Below are 12,444 nucleotides of genomic sequence, written 5' to 3' on the forward strand. Positions count from 1 at the left end.
AGCAGACTCCGGCTGGGAGCAGGCTTGACATTTGTTTCCCTGCCCACACTGCTGTGTGCATATTGTTCCTGTATCAAGGGAGCTAGTATAGAAAGCTGCTCCATCTGTGCAGGACCAATGGCAGCTACTACACCATGCGGGGAGCCAGCCCCATGGCTCTCAACGTGTTGGTTAGTGGGTGCCCCAAGTGGGCACCAGGGTACCCACTTACTATAAAGAGAGGCCCTGGGTTTTGGGGCCTCTGAGGCTAAAGGAATGCTTAGGGAGGGGGACCGTGTGGCCCTTTATTATTTTTAATACAGTATGGGTCCGAGAGATGGGGTCCCTGGGGCCCAGGAAGGCTCAAGAGGGGGGCTGCATGGCTCGCTCCACTTTTTTGCTGAATTTGACCTCAGGGGATTCAGACCATGGGACCTAATTGGGCTCAGGAACGGTGGCCCCTGGCCCCCCTTCCTTTTTTAATTGAATTGGGCCCCAGGTCGCGAAACCCAATTCTATCCCGCACATGCGTGGCATGGGTTTGGCAGCCTGTGGGCGGGTTGACTGCCTTTGAGTGAGTTGGCCACAGGGCCTGACTGGAAGGCCAGGCCCTATGGCCAATCTCTCATGGTGCACATCCAGAAGCCGTGAGCAGCGTGGAGTTGATTGCCTCCAGATAGGGTACAACAGGGCTTGACTGCAGACCTGGCACTGTGGCCAACTCATCGGTGCGCAAAGTGTGGTGTTGGCTGCCTGCAGGGAGGATGGTTACAGGGCCTGCCCGCAGCCAAGTCCCTGCGGCCAACCTCTCCCCACACACAGCCACAGGCCATACACAGTGTGGGGTTGGATCCCTGTTGCGTTGGCCACAGGGCCAGGCCAACCTCCTGCTGTGCACAGACACATTTGCTGCCCAGAACAAGCTTCTGGCACTAAAAATCAGAATGACATCCCAATTGCGCCTGTTTGCAGAACTCCACAGAATCTTGTGGAGTTTTCATGTAACGCAGCAGAATTCCACCGAGTGAAACACCACGAGTTCTGCCTACCCATATTGAGGAGTGTAATGGGAGCTGAAGCAGTTCAGTTAACACCTCTACTTCAAAGGCTTGATGCTGAGTACTGAGAGATGGAATCCTCACCACTTGAAAAAGTTGAAGCTGCATGAAATGGTACAGGCTCTTTGCAAGTTATGACGAGTGTAGGAATGTAAAGTTTAAATACAGGCAGAGTTATTGAGGGGGAGGGTAAAAAAAACCTGTTATTTGGTACCTGCCTAAAATTTGGTAAGTACCTAGAATGTTTAACATACTTCTGATAAGCTGAGTTTTATTAGATCAATCTCATGGAGCATGGTTGAGGGCATGGAGGGGCAAAATGCGTTCATATCCTAATAATATTGGACCTTTTTGTTACAGCACACAAAATGTGTCAGGAATTCACGTTTAGATCTCTGCTGGCATATCAAGTTAAGACAACTGTCGAGATCCCTAGTTTCACCATCTCCTGCTGCACACAGCCAAAAAACACAATGAGGAGGGTGGGTCATTAATTACTTCAATGAAGAATCCTAAGATGGAAAAACAGGACAACAGGTATGTTCATTAATATAAAAATCAATCTACATAAACAAAAGCCTCTGTGCACAATTGAAGACCGTGTGCCAGATCTTTGGGCACTTGGGCTGTCCAAACACTAGTACGTGCAGCCAATGCCTATTACGCATGGCTAAAGGCCATTGTCAAGTGTAGGTAACAGTACTCTTATCTTTCTCTACTTTTGGATGGAAGGGTGACCCTCCCCAGATGCCATCAAGAGTCCTCCAAGTTGCTTAGATAGAGAATAATAAGACAACGTCGTAAGTTACAGGTGGCAAAAATAAAGCATTAAGTTACCCTAAAACAGGAAAAGTAGTAGGATGCATAGAACATTTGGAAAGAACAGTCGCAAGAAGACAAACCAAACTGCAAGAGCTGAACTACATAAACAAGAATCAATAAAGGAAACCACAGGAATCATGAAATGAAGAAAAGAAGAAAGGGATTGAGATGAAAGTGGTTATATAACATGCCTAAGAGCTATCCTAAATCATTGGGATACAAAGAGAAAATGGATACAAATCCTTATGTAGCCAACAGGCTAATGATGTATCTTAAATGCTCATCTTCCCTCTTGGATTGTAATATGCCTTTACGAAATAAGACCACTTCTTCTAGCGCCTTTCTTGTCTGTGTTAAGGACCTCAAACAGTAGTTTCCCAACCTCCATAGCCAAAAGATACAATGTCTACAATATGGGGAATATTTCACCCATTGCTGCAGCTTCTTGGAGAGTGCTGGAGAGTGGGCGATAAATTACGTTCCGTCGCCAGAGTTCGCAAAGTTTTTTCCACTCCATGTTACACTTGTAACACGGAGTTCCGGTCAAACTGTGCCAACAGTTTTTTTGGGGTGCGGCTCCCCCAACAGTAAGTTGGTGAGAGTGAGTGAGAACTGGCATCCCCTAGCTTTATTTTGGGGTGAAAGGAGGGACACCCACCATTATTTTCTTAATCCCTGTGGTCGTGATCGTTCACAATGAGAAAAACTACTCCACCAGCAACAAAGAAGCAACAACCTATGGCGCGCTGCGTGGTGCAATTCGTGCTGATTTTGCAGCGCGGAACAAACTCCTGGCGCTAAAAATTATCTCAAAGTGACGATTTTGGCCCGTTCGTGGAACTCCGCTGTATCTCGCAAAGTTTTCATGTACCTCCGCAGAATTTAGCGTAGTGAAACTCCACGTGTTCCACCCACCCCTAGTTAGGAGTGTGATATTAGGATGAGGGACTCACCAAAGCACCTGTGTTTCTATTCTAAAATGTGGGCAGAAACTATTCAGTTAATGCCTCTACCGCAAAGGCTTGGGGCTATCTACTGAGAGATGTTAGAATCACCACTAGAAAAAGCTGCAGCCCAGCCCATGTCACTGCCACACAGCCTTACTCTTGCGATCTTAAGTTTCATGCAAATCTTTCAAGGATGGGGCACAATGAAAAGGGAAATCATAAAGAGGTTCATTTGCTGATAACTTTGGTGCTGTTAAATGAATCTGCATGAGATGGTACAGGCTGTTTGCAAGTTGTGCCCGGTGTAGGGATTTAAAGTTTCATTAAGATACATGGGGCAGAGTTAATGAGGGAGAGGGTTAAAACACATCTGTTATTTCAGTGCTTAATTTGTGCCGGTTCTTGCCGGTGCTTAGCACCGGCACTTCCTTATCAATGCCCGGTCTACACGCGTCTGCTGCATATAACGTCAAATATTATATTGATGGTTGATATTTACCTAACTGACTCTGTGCAGAGTGTTGTTCTCGTCTCCCGAGTCCCTGTGAAGAGTGTTGTGGCTGTCAGAGCCTGATTCAAGAAGATTCTGATGGCATTACAGCTTTGGCGGCCCTTAGATCAGTGTTGCCGGTGAGATGGATACTGGTGCAGTGCTTAATTTGTAAAATATGAAGTGCAGGTGCTCAAATGTTTGTCGGAGGCCACACCTACCTTTCCTCTACTGGCTCCACCCACTTACTATATTAGCTCGACCCACATCAACTGGCACTGCTAAAAGTTGGATGAAATACCCCATCTGAATTTCAGCAAGGGAGCCTTCCTCAAAGTCAGCTTTTGATAGGAGGTTCCCCTGCCTTGTGAACATTTTTAAAAAGATTACATCAAAAGTGCATTTAAAGCACAATTTTGGAATACATTAGCTACAATCACTAATGCATTGAAAAGGGACAATTCCAGTGCTCTATGTGCTGATTTATGTAAAGTACAATACTGGAGTATGGCATTTTTTAACATAGTCTATGAGTTCAAAGATACAACTTTTACGTAGCTTATGTGACAAATTAAACCAAAATGTTCTGAAAACACTCTAAGCAGATAAACAAAGGCACCCAGGCCAGAAACCATGGAAACGTCAAACAAAGGCATCCAAGCCAGTGGTGCTGGAACCATTTTAAGAGTGTTGGTGCTGCCCTCAAAGTTACATCACTGAAGAAGTCAAGATTGTGAGTCCAAACATCACACTAAGGACAAACATAGCAAATCAGCCTTGCCCATTCCGGCAGAGGTGCTGAGGGTGTGTTTAGGTATGTTGCAGTGGAGCATTTTGAAGACCACTGCTTGTTGAGGGGTGTTGGTGAACTGTATGAACCAAATCTTTCCACAATCCTAAACTCACCAACCCCCAGTGCCTCAACTTCCTGCTCTATCCAGTGCTGAGGTAGAATTTCTGCTTATCTGCTGATGCTTTGGACAGTTGAGTAGCTACCAGACATCACTAGTTGTTAATTATATGATTGTAGGCATAGCTCTACGAAGCAGTGGTAACGATTCAAGATAACTCGACATTTGGACTCTGAAGCAAAGCAAGTCCTGTGAAGAAGACAGGTTGTATAGAGGGGATCCGACTCCTGCCGTCGCATCTGGTATGTTTTGTACCTCTAGTGCTTGGCACTTTAACTTAAGGCAATCTCAGGAATGGGCTGGCTAGGTGAGCTGGCCTCCCTTGAAATAGGGAAAACTCAGACTTTCCCACATCCGAAAAGCAGACCCGTGCCTTGGGTCAAGACTTCAAGGGCACCTTGCAGGCAGCATGTAGGCCTGTGTTTAATGGTAAGAGTGAAACTGCAAGCTAGCCCAAGCCTATCCCAGAGATGCCTGTGCTGGTAGGGATACTTTGTTGAGCTTCCTGCAACAGCTGTGTGTTGTAGCCACTATCAGGTGTGTATTTACGAGGGATAACTTTACCTCTATGTTCTGGCTTGAACACCTGTGCAGACTTATTTAACATATAAAATTCACACATTTGAAAAAGAAACTTCAATGTAATGACTTCAGGGAGTAAGAATTGGAGGCCTAAAGTATTATAGATATTTTGGATTCCGGTTTTGTTGCAGGCCATGCGAGAGAAATGTTTTTTCTCTGGAGCAAAATAGAGTACATTTTCACCATACCCTTGTCCTTAAAATTACAAACATCGCTCAAAGGTGTTGAACAATCATGGACGTGTAACGCCCTGTTTGGGAGCATAATGTTGCTGCTTTAAGAAAGGGTTATGATTCAGGTCAAAATGTATGATTGAGACAAGCTTGTTGCACAAATGGGTGCAATATCTTATATTTATATGTTTCTAATCTCTCATCTTCATGACTTGTTTTTGCTTGCCCGAAAGTGTCATTCATAGTCAGTACTGCTGGTTCATAGTCATTGAGATGTCATTCATAATTACACTGAATTGACTGAAATTATGAAAATGGCACTCATAGGAATCTGAAACCTTGGCAGCTATGCGGCAGGTACCAGTGTTACTGGGCGAAGGAAGGGTGCACTGCAAAGAGAGCAGAAGGACTTAACAACCTGGAAAATGAAACTCTCTGCTGAGAGTCCTGCTGCCAAGAGAAGAGCACTTCCTTCCAGGCCTGGCTGTTCCCTATTTACTGATCCAGCCTCTGCTGCAAGGTAACCAAGCTGCTTCCAGGACCAGAGATTGTATCCTGCTGCCAATGTCTATACTTGCTACTAAAGGTCCCCCTCCCACTGAGTAAAAGTTGCTGCTAAAGGCCCAACTCATAGGCCTATAAAGGAGAGGGCAGCTCTTTAATAAGTGATATTGACATACTCAGAAGGTTAATTAAGCTGTTAGAGCATTCCGCCCAATGGTAATATGATGTTCTAAACTGGAGCTAAAAGTCTTCCAAGTCAGTGCAAGCAGGAACCTCAATCCGTTGGTCCATAGGCCCCAGGCATGCATAGGTAAAGACAGAGAACACATTATTTGGATGTAGCAGGACAGTGGTTCATGCCAAACTGCACTCACCTGCCTCAGCCCCCAGGACCCTGATATTCTACTGGCCTTATCACTTTGGACACAGGTGACAAGCAACCCATTTAAAGGAAGGCAGCTGTTTACAAGTGGGTTTGAGAGTGAGAATGTCATCCAGACCTCCCAAGTAATGCTAGAAGGCTCGGATTAGGATGGCTTAAACCTGCAGCAAACATTGGTGTTGATATACCTGCATAGGCCAGTGCTGAGACCCTATGTGAACCCTCCAAAAGCATGTACAAAGCAAAGCTTAAAGTGACGTGTTCACGTCGGCCAGAGAGGGTGTTTAGTAGTCTTTATGTCCCGACTCCTGGCCTTCCCCAAGCTATCCACTTTCTTATGCAGTTCAGAAACTAGGTTCTGCGCCATTTTGTTTCCATGCTGACTTTTCTTGGTTTATTTTGTTTAGGCCAGGCTTGAAGTTTAATGAGGGAACACGCCCTTCAGAGTCAGTGCTGCACCGGTGGAAAGACTAGGTTGCTCTTAGTGCATCTACATTTGCAGGATGTCGTGCTGCTGCAGTAATCCCAGATACCCACTGCAAGCACTGGGTTGAAGTCTCCCTCGCAGCCCAGTGTAAAATATCTTCCTAGTATTTAGTCCTTAACCCCTTCCACGCTGATGACGAGCTGGGCTCGTCATGGCGTAGCCTCCTCGCACGCTGATGACGAGCCCAGCTCGTCACGTAAAGTGCGTTTTGTAAAATATCAGCGTGCGAGCAGAATAACGCTAGCGCGCATGGTGTTAATGTCTGCGCCAGGGATCCTGGAGCAGCACCTGCAGTTCGGGTTCAACAGAAGGGAAACCTATGTTGTCAGAGTGCATCCCCCTTTGACAGAGGAGACCAGTGGTATCACGGCTGCGTCAGACACTGCCCCACGTGGTGTAGACTCCTATTTTAGCGATGCTGACACCTCGCCAAAGGGTCTGCATGAAGAAACGACTGATTCGGTCCACACTGAGATCAAAGGTAGCTCAATTTTCTTGTAAATTGGTTTTCATGAAAGCCTGATAAATGGGTAACATGTCTAAAAGGTTGACTGTTTCTTTGTTAGTTTGGGGGGGGGGGGGGTTGTTTATTTCTGCAATAAGGTAGTTTCACATTCTTCTGCAAGAAGCCAAATTACCAAGCACCCCGTCCCTTAATAAAGTACAATTTCAAAATTGAACACTTTAATGAATGAACACTTTTTAACACCAGTGTGGAAGTGGAACTCTCCAGTTTTAATGGCTTACTTGCGCCTAGCTGTTCCAGTACGGGCTTTACATTTTAGAACATGTTGCCTTGTTTTATCCCATTATTACACAAGTACTACAAATCCTAGAAAGCAAATGGATGTTTGTAATAATTATCCAGCCATCCCCTTCAGGTACATCACTACCATCATGGCAACAGACAGTCAGAGTCCCACTGAGCACTGAGCTGAGGAAAGAAGCACAGAAAATTAACCGCTATACATGCCCGAGTGGTGAGGAACCTCTTTTGTTTTTTGGGAGCCTTACCCAGCAAGAAACTGCTGGTTACTCAAATCGAGGGCTGCCACCGCTTTACTAGACAAGAGTTAGTAATATTTACCAACTCTAATCAAGTGTGCGAGCAATTTTTAGCTCAGCATATTTTCCTGAGAGGAAAGAGAATCTGCCTTGAGAGACACAAAAGGTTCCAGACCCAACCACTCAAGCCAATAAAGATTTAAATTTAGGGAGAAGTTAACTACCAGGGATGGGATCGGAGAAGACAATGCACAATCACAGCACATGTATGGAGTATGAGAGGGGCACCAGTGTAAGAAGAATGTAAAGCAGAGGGACAATAGAAGAAAGAGAATCTTTTATAAATACTCATATTATGTTACTTTGGGGGACTGGTCCACGGTAAGTAAAACTACAAAAATAAATATATGTATACAGCGAGAAAGGTAGAGAAAAGAGAGAGTCAGTGAATAAGAATGCGAGAGGAAGGCAGGAGGAATCCGGTGAGGAATAGGGGAAGTATCGAGAAAGAGAGAAACATGGAGAGAGGCATATCTGTGAGGCACAGAGTGAGTGAGGGAGGGAGGGTAACTAAAGGACAACAAATATATTACATGACCAGATCCCATTGATGGATTGTTAAGAACCTTCAAGTTATAAACCATTAAAATAGAAATTCTGCTTGGCACCAAAGAATCGGATATTTGGAATAAGGTAATGTGGCACCAGATTATGCTTCTTGTGCTAAATCTGTGAATAGAAAGCGATGTTTCCAAAGTTTAAAGTTTCTGCTTATTCCATTTGAAAACACCTCAATTGCGGCTTCCCTGGCGTGAACCCAGGTGGTGACATATCCATGTAGCAACTTGTGATGTATCGTCCGCTGCACAATCTCGGAACACAACCTAATGTATTTTCAATTTTGAAGGTTAAATTGCACTGATTTAACCATTTCGAAGCAGCAAACTGTTTAGAGGAGCAGGAGCTTGGAGGATACTTCAGGCCCAGGGCAGGGGCCGGGCAGGCCCTTCATCGTGATATATGTGACTGTACGACCAGCGGATGCTACTAGGCCAGGCAGAGGCAGTGGCGCAGCATCATCATCACCGTCAAGCCACCACGCAAAAAAAAAAAAAGCAGCATTGGTTAAGGTTTGACAATGGGCATGGCTCAGTGCGTGGCTATCAGTACTCGGTTATGGTTATTACAGTTACGTGGTGGGCACGCCGGGGCACTGCCTTAACTAAATGATACATATAGCCCTCAAGCAGCAAACTGTTTAGGGGAGGGAGTCTGAACGAAACTTCAGGCGCCAGGCAGGGTCTTTAACTTAATCCAGGCTGGGCCCTTCATCGTGACATATATCATATCTATGTGGACTGTACGGCCGGCGGTCGGTACTAGGCTAGGCAGAGGCAGTGGCACAGCCGTGCAGCATCATCAAATCACCGTCACAATCACCATACAAAAAAAAAAAGCAGCGTTGGTCTGGCAATGGGCATGGCTACTGGTACTTACTTATGGTTACGTGGTGGGCTGGGGCACTGCCTTAATTTACTGATATAGGCCTGGTGCTTCTGCTGCCTGCCCTCAACGTCGTTGGGCTCACTTGAAAGCTGCTGATGACTCATGGGGATGGTGCGTGTGTGCCAGGGCGTGGCAATCTGGAAATAATCTGCGGATTCTACCTGGCTGCCGCACAGACCCTACACCCGCAGAACCAAATCCAGCGTCGTGAATGTGATGGTGATTTAATTTTTTTTTAAAAACAAATTTTATTGGGTTTTATATAATCCGCATTACATAATCACAACCTTCATCAATCATCTCGAAAAACCATTCCCCACAAATGTTGGCAACCTCCGATCCCTAACATGCTCTGCTATACATTCCCTGTGATGCAATATGCGGTCAATGTCGATAGCTATATCCCAATGGTACGTATATCCACAACTCCCCCAACAAGTGGTGTGCCCCCCACTGGTGTGTTCCGTTATGGTCTGTTTCGTCTTGTGGGTACAGGAGTCACGTCCTCTTTAGTCAGTCAGTGTACCTGGTCAGATTCGGGGCCGGCTACTGCTGGTGCAGCCTCCTCTCTGTCGCCTTCCGTCTGATAATCTCGCAATCCTTGCACTAATGTTTCCCACGCCGTCGCTGCCTCTAATGCTCTCTCATTATTTAGTCGTCTAGCCTGCTGGTATCTAAGTGTGCTTTCGCTGCTTGCCCATTTCACAAACTCAGCCCTCCATCTTCTACCGCTAGGCCCTACCGTCGCCTTCCAATGCCTCGTAATTTCACGCTTTGCTAGCAGTAACCCCATGTCCACAAACTTGCTTGATATTTTGGTCTTCGATGTATGGGGAACCAATGCAACACACTAATGGCCATATCAAAGGTCAACTGTCTCTCCGTAATTGCGTTCAGTGCTTCTCCCACCTCCTCCTAGTAATCCCCTAGCGCAGGGCACGACCACAACATATGCATCAAGTCTGCTCCTATTTGCGCACATCTAGAACATGCCGCCTCCACAACCTCAAAATATTTCCGGATTTTCCCCGGTGTCAAATATGCTCTATGGAGAATATAGAAGTGCACTAATTGGAATCTCGCATTTCTTGTGCTCTTCCAGGCTCTGCGTACAATCTGCGTCCAGGCCGTTTCAGGGATAGCTCTTCCTATATCAACCTCCCATTTCTCCCTCAGTGTCTCTAGGGGTGCTAGTCCTTCATTAAGCATTCTGGTATAAAGGCAAGCTACCGCCTTAAAAGTCCCGGCGGTTATCATGGTATATTGGCATGCCATGGCCGTCTTAGGCCATCCTCATATAGGTTTCCTAGTACCTGGATTCCTGCATCCTCCCAGTCTTGCAATAGCGTCCAAACACCGCCATGCGGAAGTGCTGTCGCCATTCCTAACGGGATCTCAGGCGCATACGGGTGCAACACTCCTGCCCTGCGCCGAGAGCGGTACAAGCAGAGCCTTAGTGTCTTTTCTTCCGTTCGGAGGTCCCTAATATCTAATTTCTGCTGCATCACTATGAAGGACAGGACAAAATGTGGTATTCCCCTACCTCTCTGCTGTTCAGGGTCTCTAAATTCCTGCGCTATTGCCTGTGTTAATATCTGGCGCTGGGCCGCCAGGTAATACAGCTCAAAATCTGGGACTGCCAATCCTCCCTCAGCTTTGGGCCTGACGAGTGTTGCCTGCGCTACCCGGCGTCTCCCCGTTCCCCATAGGAAACTCACTATGAGCGATTTCAACAATTTGAACATGGAGCATGGGATCCATATTGGGAGAGTTCTAAAAAAATATAATAGTCGAGGAAGCGCTACCATTTTCAGTAGAGCTATCCGTCCCGTCACCGACAATGGGAGAGTGGACCAAAAGGCCATACTGATACTACCCTTCAAGGCTCTGACAGCATGGTCCATGTTTCCTTCTAACATGTCGGCGGCAGTGTGGTATACATGTACTCCCAAATATTTCAAGCATGTGGGTTCCCATCTCACATCTCTATCCGTAGTTGGCCGGGGCTCACCTTGTCTCACCGGGAACAGGCATGTTTTCAGCCAGTTTACTCTCAATCCCGATACGTCTCCAAAGTCCGACAACAGGGACCCAGCTCTCGTTAACGCTCTCCCTGCGTCTTCAATAAATAACAGCAAGTCATCAGCGTATAATGATATAAACTGTCGATCTCCTCTACAATGCAGCCCATCATAGTGAACCCCCAGTCGGATCCTTGCTGCCAGCGGTTCCACGGCCAGTGAGAACAATAAAGGGGAAAGCCAACAACCCTGCCTGGTACCACGGGCCTCTGGGTATTGTGAGTATATCAGTGTTCTCACTCGCACCCTAGCCACAGCTGACGCATATAACACTGTTGTCCACTGCACAAAGTCTGGTCCCAGGCCAAAGTGACCCATTGTCCTATAGAGGTACCTCCATTACAAGCTGTCGAAAGCCTTCTCTATATCGACCTATAAGATCATTGGTTGCCGGGCCTCCTGCTGATCTTCCTCAAGCAGCCTCACTAACCTTCTAACGTTTGTGGATGTATTCCTCGTTGGTATAAAGCCAGCCTGGTCTTCATGGATCAGCTTGGTCATATGGCCTAAAAGACGGGTCGCCAAGATGCTGCTCAGTATCTTGTAGTCTGTAGTCAGCATCGATAACGGGCGGTAGGAGGCCGGGTTTGTCCCCTCCCGACCCGGCTTCAAAAGTGGGATCACCAATGCCTCCCGCATAGAGGTGGGCAATTGACCAAGATCTTTCACTTCTGTGTAGACTTCCAGTAGTCTCGGTGCTAACAAGTCTATAAACTTCCTGTAGAATTCTATCAGCAAACCGTCTACTCCTGGTGTCTTATTCCTGGCCATGCGTTTAATAGCGCTCCTAATTTCACCTAACTCTATCGCCCGGCCCAAGCATGTTGCTTGCTCACGCTCCAACTCTGGAAGTGGGATTCCCTCCAAAAAGGGGGTCCCCTGCCACTAGCGAGCTCTCATAGAGCCCCTCATAATATCTCAAAAAACGGTGCAAGATCTCGTTTTGGGTATACACCGTCTCCCCATCTTCAGTCTCTAGGGCCAAGATAGAAGAGCCTCTCTTCTCCGGGTTGGCCAACCAAGCTAGCAGGGTCCCTGCTTTGTCTCCCTCTACATGAGCCCTCACTGTGTAAGACTTATAATCGAAACAGCGCAATCGTTCCATCTCTGCTGCTACCTCTTCCTTCGCTGCCATGAGTTCGGCCTGAAGCTCAGGGTGATTAGGCCTATCTAATTCCGCCTTACGTAACCTTTCCTCAGCTCGGTTCAAATCTTGTAGGAGCACCTTTCGTACTCCCACGTATTTTCCTATGCATAGTCCTCTGATTACCACTTTAAAAGCATCCCATTCTATTGCCCTCGTTGATGCCGAGCCAGCATTCTCCGCGAAATAATGAGCGATCCCTTTGCCCACTTCTCTCTGAAAAATCGGATCCTCTAGTGTGTCAGGGCGTAGCCTCCAAGTAGGTACACTCGATATCCCAGGCATCCAGTGCAAGGTGAAAAGCAACGGATTATGATCGGAGATCGTCCTAGTGAGATACTCAGTCTGTACTATAGCGGGCAGCACTATTGGT

The sequence above is a fragment of the Lissotriton vulgaris genome, chromosome 6 (genome assembly GCF_964263255.1).
Source record: "Lissotriton vulgaris chromosome 6, aLisVul1.2, whole genome shotgun sequence".
Classification (NCBI taxonomy): Eukaryota; Metazoa; Chordata; class Amphibia; order Caudata; family Salamandridae; genus Lissotriton; species Lissotriton vulgaris.